This window comes from Bos javanicus, chromosome 10 (genome assembly GCF_032452875.1).
Source record: "Bos javanicus breed banteng chromosome 10, ARS-OSU_banteng_1.0, whole genome shotgun sequence".
Classification (NCBI taxonomy): domain Eukaryota; kingdom Metazoa; phylum Chordata; class Mammalia; order Artiodactyla; family Bovidae; genus Bos; species Bos javanicus.
Window position 1 is genome coordinate 75,580,495 of NC_083877.1, and position 13,843 is coordinate 75,594,337.

Here is a 13,843-nt window from a genome sequence, read left to right on the forward strand (position 1 = left end):
GTTCTAATGAGGTGGATGAAACTGGAGCCTATTATACAGAGTGAAGTAAGCCAGAAGGAAAAACACCAATACAGTATACTAACGCATATATATGGAATTTAGAAAGATGGTAACGATAACCCTGTATACGAGACAGCAAAAGAGACACTGATGTATAGAACAGTCTTATGGACTCTGTGGGAGAGGGAGAGGGTGGGAAGATTTGGGAGAATGGCATTGAAACATGTAAAATATCATGTATGAAACGAGATGCCAGTCCAGGTTCAATGCACGATACTGGATGCTTGGGGCTGGTGCACTGGGACGACCCAGAGGGATGGTATGGGGAGGGAGGAGGGAGGAGGGTTCCGGATGGGGAACACATGTATACCTGTGGTGGATTCATTTTGATATTGGCAAAACTAATACAATTATGTAAAGTTTAAAAATAAAATAAAATTAATTAAAAAAAAAGTAAAAAAAAAAAAAAGAAATCATAACTGTAAAGCACTTAGCACAGTGCCTGGCAAATAATAGGTGTTGAATAAATAGTAAGAATTATTACTGAGATGATTCTACTGAGTGTTTCTGTTACTGAGTAGGATCTTATGAATATAATTTGATTATATCTTGACTTTTAGAAGCAGTTTTTCAGTCTTTCTTGAATGATATGATCTCATGCTGAATGTTATTTTTATCACCTTGATTTCCTAAAACACAATTTCTCTGATAAATCTTTTGTTTTGTTTTTTAATTAAAAAAATTTTAAATTGAAGTATGGTTGATTTACAATGGTGTGTTGGTTTGGGGTGTACGGTAGGGTGATTCAGATATATGTATATACATATACATACATATATTCTAATAAATCTTAACTTACCTGACTGAACTGGGTGAAAAACCACTAATCAGAGACTGCAATAATAATTCAGCTCTACCATCCTTCCCTGTGCCTTCCAAAATTATTTTTAGGATTTTTAAAATATTTTTTCATTTTGCTGTATGGCAAAAGCCAACACAGTACTGTAAAACAATTATCCTTCAATTAAAAATAAATAAATTTTAAAAATTTTAATGAAAAACATTACAAATTTTTAAACTACCTGTATTGCAAGGCAATTTCTTTAGTGAATATACTGCTTATTTTAAATTCCAAAGGTAGCATCTCTAAAATAAAGCATTTTTCAATTACCAAAAAAAAAAAAAAACAACAACTGAACTGCACAATAAAATAGGAGTTTAACTATTTCACACACTACAATAGTTAAAGTTAAAAAGATAGACAGTAATTAGTGTTGTTGAGAATATGGAGAAATTAGAACCTGTATACATTGCTGCAGAAGTGCAAAATAGTGCAGCTACTTTGGAAAAGAGTTTGACCATCATGGTCAACAAAAGAGTCTGAAATGCAGTACTTGGATGCAATCTCAAAAATGACAGAATGATCTCTGTTCGTTTCCAAGGCAAACCATTCAATATCACAGTAATCCAAGTCTATGCCCCAACCAGTAACGCTGAAGAAGCTGAAGTTGAACGGTTCTATGAAGACCTACAGGACCGTTTAGAACTAACACCCAAAAAAGATGTCCTTTTCATTATAGGGGACTGGAATGCAAAACTAAGAAGTCAAGAAACACCTGGGGTAATAGGCAAATTTGGCCTTGGAATACGGAATGAAGCAGGGCAAAGGCTAATAGAGTTTTGCCAAGAGAACACACTGGTCATAGCAAACATCCTCTTCCAACAACACAAGAGAAGACTCTACACATGGACATCACCAGATGGTCAACACAGAAATCAGATTGATTATATTCTTTGCAGCCAAAGATGGAGAAGCTCTATCAGTTCAGTTCAGTTCAGTTCAGCCGCTCAGTCGTGTCTGACTCTTTGCGACCCCATGAATCACAGCACACCAGGCCTCCCTGTCCATCACCAACTCCCGGAGTTCACTCAAACTCATGTCCATCGAGTCGGTGATGCCATCCAGCCATCTCATCCTCTGTCGTCTCCTTCTCCTCCTGCCCCCAATCCCTCCCAGCATCAGAATCTTTTGCAGTGAGTCAACTCTTTGCATGAGGTGGCCAAAGTATTGGAGTTTCAGCTTCAGCATCATTCCCTCCAAAGAAATCCCAGGGCTGATCTCCTTCAGAATGAACTGGTTGGATCTCCTTGCAGTCCAAGGGACTCTCAAGAGTCTTCTCCAACACCACAGTTCAAAAGCATCAATTCTTCAGCACTCAGCTTTCTTCCCAGCCCAACTCTCACATCCATACATGACCACTGGAAAAACCATAACCTTGACTAGACGGACCTTTGTTGGCAAAGTAATGTCTCTGCTTTTGAATATGCTATCTAGGTTGGTCATAACTTTTCTTCCAAGGAGTAAGCATCTTTTAATTTCATGGCTGCAGTCATCATCTGCAGTAATTTTGGAGCCCCCCAAAATAAAGTCTGACACTGTTTCCACTGTTTCCCCATCTATTTCCCATGAAGTGATGGGACCAGATGCCATGATCTTCATTTTCTGAATGTTGAGCTTTAAGCCAACTTTTTCACTCTCCTCTTTCACTTTCATCAAGAGGCTTTTTAGTTCCTCTTCACTCTCTGCCATAAGGGTGGTGTCATCTGCATATGTGAGGTTATTGATATTTCTCCCAGCAATCTTGATTCCAGCTTGTGCTTCTTCTAGCCCAGAGTTTCTCATGATGTACTCTGCATATAAGTTAAATAAGCAGGGTGACAATATATAGCCTTGACATACTCCTTTTCCTATTTGGAACCAGTCTGTTGTTCCATGCCAGTTCTAACTGTTGCTTCCTGACCTGCATATAGATTTCTCAAGAGACAGGTCGGGTGCTCTGGTATTCCCATCTCTTTCAGAATATTCCACAGTTTATTGTGATCCACACAGTCAAAGGCTTTGGCATAGTCAGTAAAGCAGAAATAGACGTTTTTCTGGAACTCTCTTGGTTTTTCCATGATCCAGCGGATGTTGGCAATTTGATCTCTGGTTCCTCTGCCTTTTCTAAAACCAGCTTGAACAACTGGAAGTTTGTGGTTCAGGTGTTGCTGAAGCCTGGCTTGGAGAATTTTGAGCATTACTTTACTAGCGTGTGAGATGAGTACAGTTGTGCGGTAGTGTCAGCAAAAAGAACACTGGGAGCTGACTGTGGCTCAGACCATGAACTCCTTATTGCCAAATTCAGACCTAAATTGAAGAAAGTAGGGGAAACCACTAGACCATTCAGGTATGACCTAAATCAAATACCTTATGATTATACAGTGGAAATGAGAAATAGATTTAAGGGACTAGATCTGATAGATAGAGTGCCTGATGAACTGTGGACGGAGGTTCGTGACATTGTACAGGAGACAGGGATCAAGACCATCCCCATGGAAAAGAAACGAAAACAAGCAAAATGGCTGTCTGGGTAGGCCTTACAAATAGCTGTGAAAAGAGAAGCAAAAAGCAAAGGAGAAAAGGAAAGATATAAGCATCCGAATGCAGAGTTCCAAAGAATAGCAAGGAGAGATAAGAAAGGCTTCCACAGTGATCAATGCAAAGAAATAGAGGAAAACAATAGAATGGGAAAGACTAGAGATCTCTTCAAGAAAGTTAGAGATACCAAGGGAACATTTCATGCAAAGATGGGCTCAATAAAGGACAGAAATGGTATGGACCTAACAGAAGCAGAAGGTATTAAGAAGAGGTGGCAAGAATACACAGAAGAACTGTACAAAAAAGATCTTCTTGACCAAGATAATCATGATGGTGTGATCAATGACCTAGAGCCAGACATCCTGGAATGTGAAGTCAAGTGGGCCTTAGAAAGCATCACTATGAACAAAGCTAGTGGAGGTGATGGAATTCCAGTTGAGCTATTTCAAATCCTGAAAGATGATGCTGTGAAAGTGCTGCACTCATTATGCCAGGAAATTTGGAAAACTCAGCAGTGGCCACAGGACTGGAAAAGGTCAGTTTTCATTCCAATCCCAAAGAAAGGCAATGCCAAAGAATACTCAAACTACTGCACAATTGCACTCATCTCACACGCTAGTAAAGTAATGCTCAAAATTCTCCAAGCTAGGCTTCAGCAATACATGAACCGTGAACTTCCTGATGTTCAAGCTGGTTTTAGAAAAGGCAGAGGAACCAGAGATCAAATTGCCAACATCCGCTGGATCATGGAAAAAGCAAGAGAGTTCCAGAAAAACGTCTATTTCTGCTTTATTGACTATGCCAAAGCCTTTGACTGTGTGGATCACAATAAACCGTGGAATATTCTGAAAGAGATGGGAATACCAGAGCACCTGACCTGCCTCTTGAGAAACCTATATGCAGGTCAGGAAGCAACAGTTAGAACTGGACATGGAACAACAGACTGGTTCCAAATAGGAAAAGGAGTATGTCAAGGCTATATATTGTCACCCTGCTTATTTAACTTATATGCAGAGTACATCATGAGAAACTCTGGGCTAGAAGAAGCACAAGCTGGAATCAAGATTGCTGGGAGAAATATCAATAACCTCACATATGCAGATGACACCACCCTTATGGCAGAAAATGAAGAGGAACTAAAAAGCCTCTTGATGAAAGTGAAAGAGGAGAGTGAAAAAGTTGGCTTAAAGCTCAACATTCAGAAAATGAAGATCATGGCATCTGGTCCCATCACTTCATGGGAAATAGATGGGGAAACAGTGGAAACAGTGTCAGACTTTAATTTTTTGGGCTCCAAAATACTGCAGATGTTGACTGCAGCCATGAAATTAAAAGACGCTTACTCCTTGGAAGGAAAGTTATGACCAACCTAGGTAGCATATTCAAAAGCAGAGACATTACTTTGCCAACAAAGGTCCGTCTAGTCAAGGCTATGGTTTCTCCAGTGGTCATGTATGGATGTGAGAGTTGGGCTGGGAAGAAAGCTGAGTACCGAAGAATTGATGCTTTTGAACTGTGGTGTTGGAAAAGACTCTTGAGAGTCCCTTGGACCGCAAGGAGATCCAACCAGTGCATTCTAAAGGAGATCAGTCCTGGTTGTTCTTTGGAAGGAGTGATGCTAAAGCTGAAACTCCAATACTTTGGCCACCTCATGCGAAGAGTTGACTCACTGCAAAAGATTCTGATGCTGGGAGGGATTGGGGGCAGGAGGAGAAGGGGAAGACAGAGGATGAGATGGCTGGATGGCATCACCGACTCGATGGACGTGAGTCTGAGTGAACTCCGGGTGTTGGTGATGGACAGGGAGGCCTGGCATGCTGCAATTCATGGGGTCACAAAGAGTCAGACATGACTGAGCTACTGAACTGAACTTTGGAAAAAAATTTGGAAGTTCCTCATAACTTTTATAATAGAGAATTACTAGAAATGGCAACCCACTGCAGTGTTCTTCCCTGGAGAATCCCAGGGATGGCGGAGCCTGGTGGGCTGCCGTCTATGTGGTCGCACAGAGTCGGACACAACTGAAGCGACTTAGCAGCTGCAGCAGCAGCAGATAACCTACATTTCCAGACTTACTCTAATGAGAGGCCCTGGCAAGTGACATATCATGGACATTATTTTCCTTATTTATAAAGTAAGAATGGTATCTGTTTGTTGATAATTCATTTCTTTGTGTTTCTTGTATTTTGTCGCTCAGTCATGTCTGACTCTTTGTGGACTGTCTGTTCATGGGATTTTCCAGGGAAGACTATCAGAGTGGGTTGCCATTTCCTCTTTCCAGGAATCTTCCCAACCCAGGGAATTATACCTGTGTCTCCTCCAATGCAGGTGGATTCTTTACCCACTTAGCAATCATTTAACTTCAAATAACAACAAAAATAAAATCTTTGGCTTTCCATAAGAAAATGAAAAACCAGCTCACAGACTGGAAGAAAATATTTGCAAAATAGCACATAAGTTTGATGAATGGACTTTATAAAGAACTCTGACAACAATACAAAGACAAATAATCCAATTTAAAATGGACAAAAGATTTCAACAGACACTTCACAAAAGAAGATACTTACACGCACATGTATGTTAAAGTCTAATCAGCAAATGAGGATGCTCAATATCACTAATCATCATGAAAATCATATTAAAATCTTTTAGATACATCTCTTCCCACCAATTAGAATGATTAACATTTAAAAAAATTGATGACACCAACTGAAGTAATTGGAAATCTTGTATATTGCTTGTGGAAGTGTAAAATGGTATAATCTCTTTGAAAAACAATTTCACAATTTTAAATGTAATTAAAATAAGTATATACCTATTCCATGTCCTAGCAGTTTCAGTCCTAGATATTTTCTCAAGAAGAATGGAAACATATGTCCACAAAAGGACTTGTACAGAATACTTACAGTAGACTGATCTATAATAACCCCAAGTGAAATAATCCAATGGCCATCATTGTGTGAGAATTCATGCAATGGAAAATTAATTAGCAAGAAAAATGAATGAACTCCTGATACATGTAAAAACACAGATGAATCTCAAACACAGTTATTTCAGGGAAAGAAGCCAACACAAAAGAATGTTTGCTGTATAATTTCATTTATATGAATTCTAGAACAGATGAAAGTAATCTATGCTGATAGAAGTCAGATCAGTGGTTGCCTGGAGGAAGGGATTGACTACCAAGGGATATAGAGGAATTTTCCGGGGTTATGTAAGTGTTCTGTATTATGATTGTGGAAATGGTAGCTCAAATATATGCATTCATTTAAACACATTGAACTGCACTTAAAATCTGTGCATTTTACTCTAATCCACAGTGAAGTGTATTTAAAAAGTAATGCTACTAGAAATGTTTATATGAGGCATTTTTGTACCTGTCACATACATGTACATTTTTTACATGTTCTAGATATACATAGTATATACCTGGAAGTGGAAATCCTCTGAAAGTTTGCAAATTTACTGTTTTACAGGATAATGTGAAACTGATCTTCAAAATTATTTTTCCAAGTTACACTTTTAATTTTTTACCAACTTACACACAAATGATTTTAACAACTTGCACTGGCAAGTGTTCCTATTGATTTATGCCCTCATCAGCACTTGTATTTTCTGATTTAAAGAATTTTCCAATCAGTGACTAAAAATATTACCTGACTATGGTCTTGTTAAAATTTTTTTCTCATTATTAATAAGGTGGAACTTTTTTTTTCATATTGATTATTTGGATTGTCTCTCCCTAAAGTTGCAGTTCAACTAGTGTGTTACTTTGTCCCCTTTTTCTCATTGATTTTGTAGAATTTCTAAATATATTCTGAATTCTAGATCTTTGACATGTGCTGAAAATATTTTCTTTCTGTAACTTGTCTTTTCACTCCTTTTAAAGTATCTTTTGATGAACAGTTCTTAGTTTTAAAGTGGGCTTTTCTTTTTCTTTATGGTTAGTGCTTTTTAATGCCTTCTTTAAGAAATCACTCCATATCCTGAAGTTATAAAGATATTTTCTATTTTCTTTGGAAAGTTTTATAATTTTTGTTTTCCACATCTAAATCTTTAATCCAGTGTCTTAGTATGGGTAAAGCTAAGCTTACTATAGAAAAGAGAGCTCAAAATGGAGGGCTTAAAGAATGTAGGTGCTTTTCTCTTTCAGCTTTAAAGTGGGCCTTGTCCACCACACCCCGCTCCTTCCCTGATCAGGGATGGAACCTACGCCCCCTGCAGTGAAAGTGCAGAGTTTTAACCACTGGGCCACCAGGGAAGTCCCAAAGTGGACATTTTAGTCTGGAGACTGGTTTCATTTTATGGAGTCACTGGGGGCCCCGGTTTTAGATGGTGTCTCTGCCAGTTGTGCTCAATGCCATTGCTCTGCTGTGTGTGCTCAGTCGGACCCACTCTTTGCGGTCCCATGGACTGTGCCCACCAGGCTCCTCAGCCTATGGAATTTTCCAGGCAAGAATACTGAAGTGGGTTGCCATGCCCTTCACCAGGGGATCTTCCCCGTCTGGGAACTGAACCTGTTTGCGTTTCCTGCCTTGGCAGGCAAGTTCTTTACCACTGAGCCACCTGGGAAGCCATGGCAAGATATATCCCTTCACTTAAGTAGTAGCTGTAAAAAGGAGACATTACTGCTAGGATTAAGGAACAAAATGGAAGAGATAGCATGGATAGAACCCGGGGACTTGCAGGAGGGGCTCCCACAGGCTATACCCAGTCCCCCAGAGAGAGTCCACAGCTGCGACCTCAAGGGGGCGCCATGGAGCTGGTCCTTGGATGCTGAGCGCTGCTCCTGCTCAGACGTCTAGAGGGTCAGGGCTAAGACTGGTGTTGGGACTTCTGGGAGGAAGGTGCCAAGCCTTTGAAGCTGTGAGCAGCAACAGAAGTGGGAGGCTGGAGATACACCTGTTCTTGTGCTGCTCAGGCGTTCTGACTGCGACTGGAAGCAGGAGGCAAGCCCCTTCTCCCTTCTCCTGCCTTCCTATCTCTGTCTCTCACTGACAAAACCTAAGAGAAACCGTCTGGCAGGGGAACAAACAGTGCTGCTATTTGTGGAAAACCTTGCTCATATGTTGTTTTGTCTTCGTGGAGGTAACTCCTCAGGGTAAATTCTTAAAGGGATTGTATGTCGCTTTGCTAGATATTGCCATATTTTTCTCCATATGAGGTTGACCCATTTTGTACTGTCAGCAATAGCACACGAAAGCATTCGTGCACAGAAGAGAGTGCATTATCAAACTTCTGAATTTTTGCCAAATAGATTCTAAATGATATTACAGTAGAATTTTAATTCAGATTTCTTTTATAAAGTTGAACATTGTCTTGTGTGTTTGAGATCCATTTATGTATCTTTTTCTGTGAATTGTCTATTCATGTCTCTTGGCCATGTTTATATTGGATTTTGATAATTTTACTTGTATATGTTAGGGCAAATAGCCCTTTAATTTCATGTGAGTAGTAATATCCTCCCAGTCTGTCATTTGTCTTTTGACTTTGCTTATCAACTTAACTCCAGAAAAAAATCATGTTAGTACCATTATGAAACTGACTTATATTTATGTATTAATTTTAAGGAAAATTAGCATCTTAATTTTATTTGCCTTATCCAAGAACACAGGATCCTTTTCATTTGTTCAAGATTACTATTGTGATTTCAAGAGTATTTTAAAGATTTTTCTCATATAAGTTTGCATATTTCTGGTTGTTCACTGTTTAGTATTTTAAATTTTGTTGCTTTTGTAAAGAAGGTTTATTTTACATTGTCTTCTATCTTACTCTTTGATATGTCTGAAGGGTAATATTTTTTGTATGGTAACTTAAAATTTAGCAACCATTGCTGAATTCTTTAACATTTGTGTTAAATTCCTTGGATCTTATATGTTTATTCTAAAAACATTGGCAAGTGTAATTTCACTTCTTTATTTCCAGATTTTATGCCTTTAATTGAATTGTCTTATTGCACTGGCTAATCCCCATTAAAGCAGTAAGTTACAGTGGAGACAGTGAGCATCTTTGTTTTGTTCTTGACCTTTAGTAGGAATGCCTCTGATGTTTCCCCAGTAACATGCTGTGATATATTTTGTTATTTTATTATGTTAGGGAGTATCCATCAATTTCTATTTTATTGAGTTCTTTTTTAAAAACAGAAGATGTGGAATTGTATAAAAAGCCTTTTCAGCAAATGTGGAAATAATCAGCATTTTCCTCCTTGTATCTATTAATATGATAAATTATATTAATGGCTTTCTTAATATTGAACAATCTTTATATTCCTAGAATAAACCCATCTTGGTCATAAAGTTTGGGTTTAAAATTTTTTTTAACAGACTTTATTTTTTACGGCAGTTTTAGGTTCACACAATATTGAAAGGAAGGAATAGAGATTTCCCATATACTCCTTGTCCCACAGACACAAAGCCTCCCCCACTCTCAGCATCCTCCACCTTAGTGGAACATCTGTTACAATCAAATGGACCTACACTGACATATCATTATTGCTCAAAGTCCATAGTTAACATGAGGGTTCATTCTTGGCTTTGTACATTCTATGGGTTTGGATAAATGTGTAATGATATCTACCCACTATTATAGTATCATACACAATAGTTTCACTGCCCTAAAATTTTATACATCACCGATTTACCCCCGTCTCCTCCAATCCTTGGAAACCACTGATCCTTTTATTTTCTCCATAATTTCGCCTTTTCCAAAAGGTCATGTAGTTGGAGTCGTACAGTATGTAACCTTTTCAGATGAACTTCTTTCACTTAATAATAAACATTTAAGATTTCTCTGTGTCTTTTCTTGACTTATTAGTTTCTTTTTTAGCACTGAATAATATTCCGTTGTCTGGATGTATCACAGTTTATGTATCCATTCACCTATGAGGACATCTTAGTTGCCTCCATGTTTTGGCAATTATGAATAAAGATGCTGTAAACATTTATGTGCAGATTTTTGTGTGGATATAAGTTTTCAGCCCATTTGGATACATACCAACTGGTGAATTGCATAAAGTATTTTTTTAATGTGCTTTTGTATTCTGTTGCTGATGATGCTGACTTAAAATTCTTTGCATTGATATACATACATGAGAATGGTGGTGGTGCTGCTGCTAAGTCGCTTCAGTCGTGTCCGACTCTGTGTGATCCGAGATGGCAGCCCACCAGGCTCCCCTGTCCCTGGGATTCTCCAGGCAAGAACACTGGAGTGGGTTGCCATTTCCTTCTCCAATGCATGAAAGTGAAAAGTCAAAGTGAAGTTGCTCTGTCATGTCCCACCAGGCTCCTCCGCCCATGGGATTTTCCAGACAAGAGTACTGGACTGGGGTGCCATTGCCTTCTCCGAGAATGGTGCAGGATTTGCCTATTTTGGAATTGATGTTATGCTGGCTTTGTAAAAACAATTTGGAATATTTTCTTCTTTTAAAATGCTCTGAATCACTATATGTAACAATTAAATAACAGCTCTTTGGGGATTTAGAATTTCCTTGTGAAACCATCTGGGCCGGGCACTTTTTGTGTGTCAGTAGTTTTTTGATATCTTTAGTTTTTAGAATAAAACTGATTAGTGTATGCTTTTTACCTTTACTGGGATTAATTTTGGCATATTGTGATTTGCATTAAATCTAGGTTTTCAAATGTATTTTTGCAGTACTATGAAAATAATTATGTTATATCAACAACTTCAAATATGCAGATCTGTCAGTTCAGTTCAGTTGCTCAGTCATGTCTGACTCTTTGTGACCCCATGGACTGCAGCATGCCAGGCCTCCCTGTCCATCACAAACTCCTGGAGTTTACTCAAACTCACATCCATTGAGTCGGTGATGCTATCCAATCATCTCATCCTCTGTTGTCCCCTTCTCCTCCTGCCTTTAGTCTTTCCCAGCATCAGGGTCTTTTCACATAAGTCAGTCCTTCACATCAGGTGGCCAAAGTATTGGAGTTTCAGCTTCAGCATCAGTCCTTCCAATGAATATTTAGGACTGATTTCCTTTAGGATGGACTGGTTGGATCTCCTTACTGTCCAAGGGACTCTCAAGAGTCTTCTCCAACACCACAGTTCAAAACCATCAATTCTTCAGCGCTCAGCTTTCTTCATAGTCCAACTCTCACATCCATATATGACTACTGGAAAAACCGTAGCTTTGACTAGATGGACTTTTGTTGGCCAAGTAATGTCTCTGCTTTTTAATATGTTGTCTAGGTTGGTTACAACTTTTCTTCCAAGGAGCAAGCATCTTTTAATTTCATGGCTGCAGTCACCATCTGCAGTGATTTTGGAGCCCAGAAAAACAAAAGTTTGTCACTGTTTCCATTGTTTCCCCATCTATTTGTCATGAAGTGATGGGACCAGATGCTATGATCTTAGTTTTCTGAATGTTGAGTTTTAAGCCAACTTTTTCACTCTCCTCTTTCACTTTCATCAAGAGGCTCTTTAGTTCTTCACTTTCTGCCATAAGGGTGGTGTCATCTGCATGACTGAGGTTATTGATATTTCTTCTGGTAATTTTGATTCCAGCTTGTGCTTTATCCAGCCCAGCATTTCTCATGATGTACTCTGCATAGGAGTTAAATAAGCAGGGTGACAATAGACAGCCTTGATGTACTCCTTTCCTGATTTGGAACCAGTCTGTTGTTCCATGTCCAGTTCTAACTGTTGCTTCCTGACCTGCATACAGATTTCTCAAGAAGCAGGTCAGGTGGTCTGGTATTCCCATCTCTTCAAGAATTTTCCACAGTTTGTTGTGATCCACACAGTCAAAGGCTTTGGCATGGTCAATAAAGTAGAAGTAGATGTTTTTCTGGAACTCTTGCTTTTTCGATGATCCAACAAATATTGGCAATTTGATCTCTGGTTTCTCTGCCTTTTCTAAATCCAGCTTGAACAGATGATACCACTTTAATGGCAGAAAGTGAAGAGGAAAGAAAGGGCCTCTTGATGAAGGTGAAAGAGGAGAGTGAAAAAGCTTTCTTAAAACTCAACATTCAAAAAACTAAGATCTTGGCATCTGGTCCCATCACTTCATGGCAAATAGAAGAGGAAAAAGTGGAAACAGTGGCAGATTTTATTTTCTTGGGCTCAAAATCAGTGATTACAACCGTGGACAGTGATTACAGCCGTGGACAGTGATTACAGCCATGAAATTAAAAGAGACTTGATCCTTGAATGAAAAGCTATGACAAACCTAGACAGCATATTGAAAAGCAGAGATCACTTTGCCGACAAAGGTCTGTATAGTCAAATCTATGGCTTTTCAATAGTTGTGTATGGGTATGAGAATTGGACCATTAAAACTGAAGAATTGATGCTTTTGAACTGTGCTGCTGGAGAAGACTCTTGAGAGTCCTGTACACAGCAAGGAGAGCAAATCAGTCAATCTTAAAGCAACCCTAAATATTCATTGGAAGGACTGATGCTGAAGCTGAAGCTCTAATACTTTGGCCACCTGATGTAAAGAGCCAACTCATGGAAAAAGACCCTGATGCTGGGAAAGATTGAGGGCAACAGAGGATGAAATGGACATGAGTTTGAGCAAACTCAGGGAGATGGTGAAGGATAGGGAAGCCTGGCGTGCTGCAGTCCATGGTGTCACAAAGAATCAGACACAACTTTGTGACTGAACACCGAATAACAATGTAAGTTTTTGTTTCTAAAACCCCTTAGATTTCTTATATTGAATGTTTATGTTTCTTCCCCTTTTTCTGGAATAGGTTCATTACTGATCTGTCATTAAAATATTTTTTATTTTCCAATAATCAGCATGTGTTGACTGTTTATTGGTCGTATTGGTTCTCTGTATTCAACCTCATTGCTTTTATCTTTATTTTCTTCCTCTGCTTTTCTTTGCTTTAGGTTTTCATGTTAGAGATAGAATTCATTTATTCTTATTGTATAAATATTTGAAAGCTATAAAATTTTTTCTAATCACTAATTTGTTTTTTATAGATTCTGATATGTATTGTTTCCATTAGCATTATTTTTTGGAAATGCTTTGAGTTTACATTGTACTTTACCCTTTTCTAACACTTCTTTAATAGTATACTTTAAAATATTCACATGGGAAAGACTGTTTTCTGATTTTGTTATCAATTTTTAGTTTTATTATGGTATTTATTGACATTATTGTCTAACCTAAATATTATTTTCGTGATTTTTACTTTTTTCTACTATTGAGGAGTTCTTTGTGACATAGTACAAAGCCAGTTTTCATGACTGAGTCTATATGTGCTTAAAAAGAGTATATTCTCTATTTTTGAGGTTAAATTTAAATATGTCAATAAGGCTTACCTTATTTATTACATTGTTTAGCTTTTCAATATCTGTGCTTAATTTGCTCCATTAGACTTGTCTTTCCTTGAGAGAGATATATTGATGTCTTTTATTTTTATTTATTTATTTTTAATTGTGAGCTGAGTGGTGTGA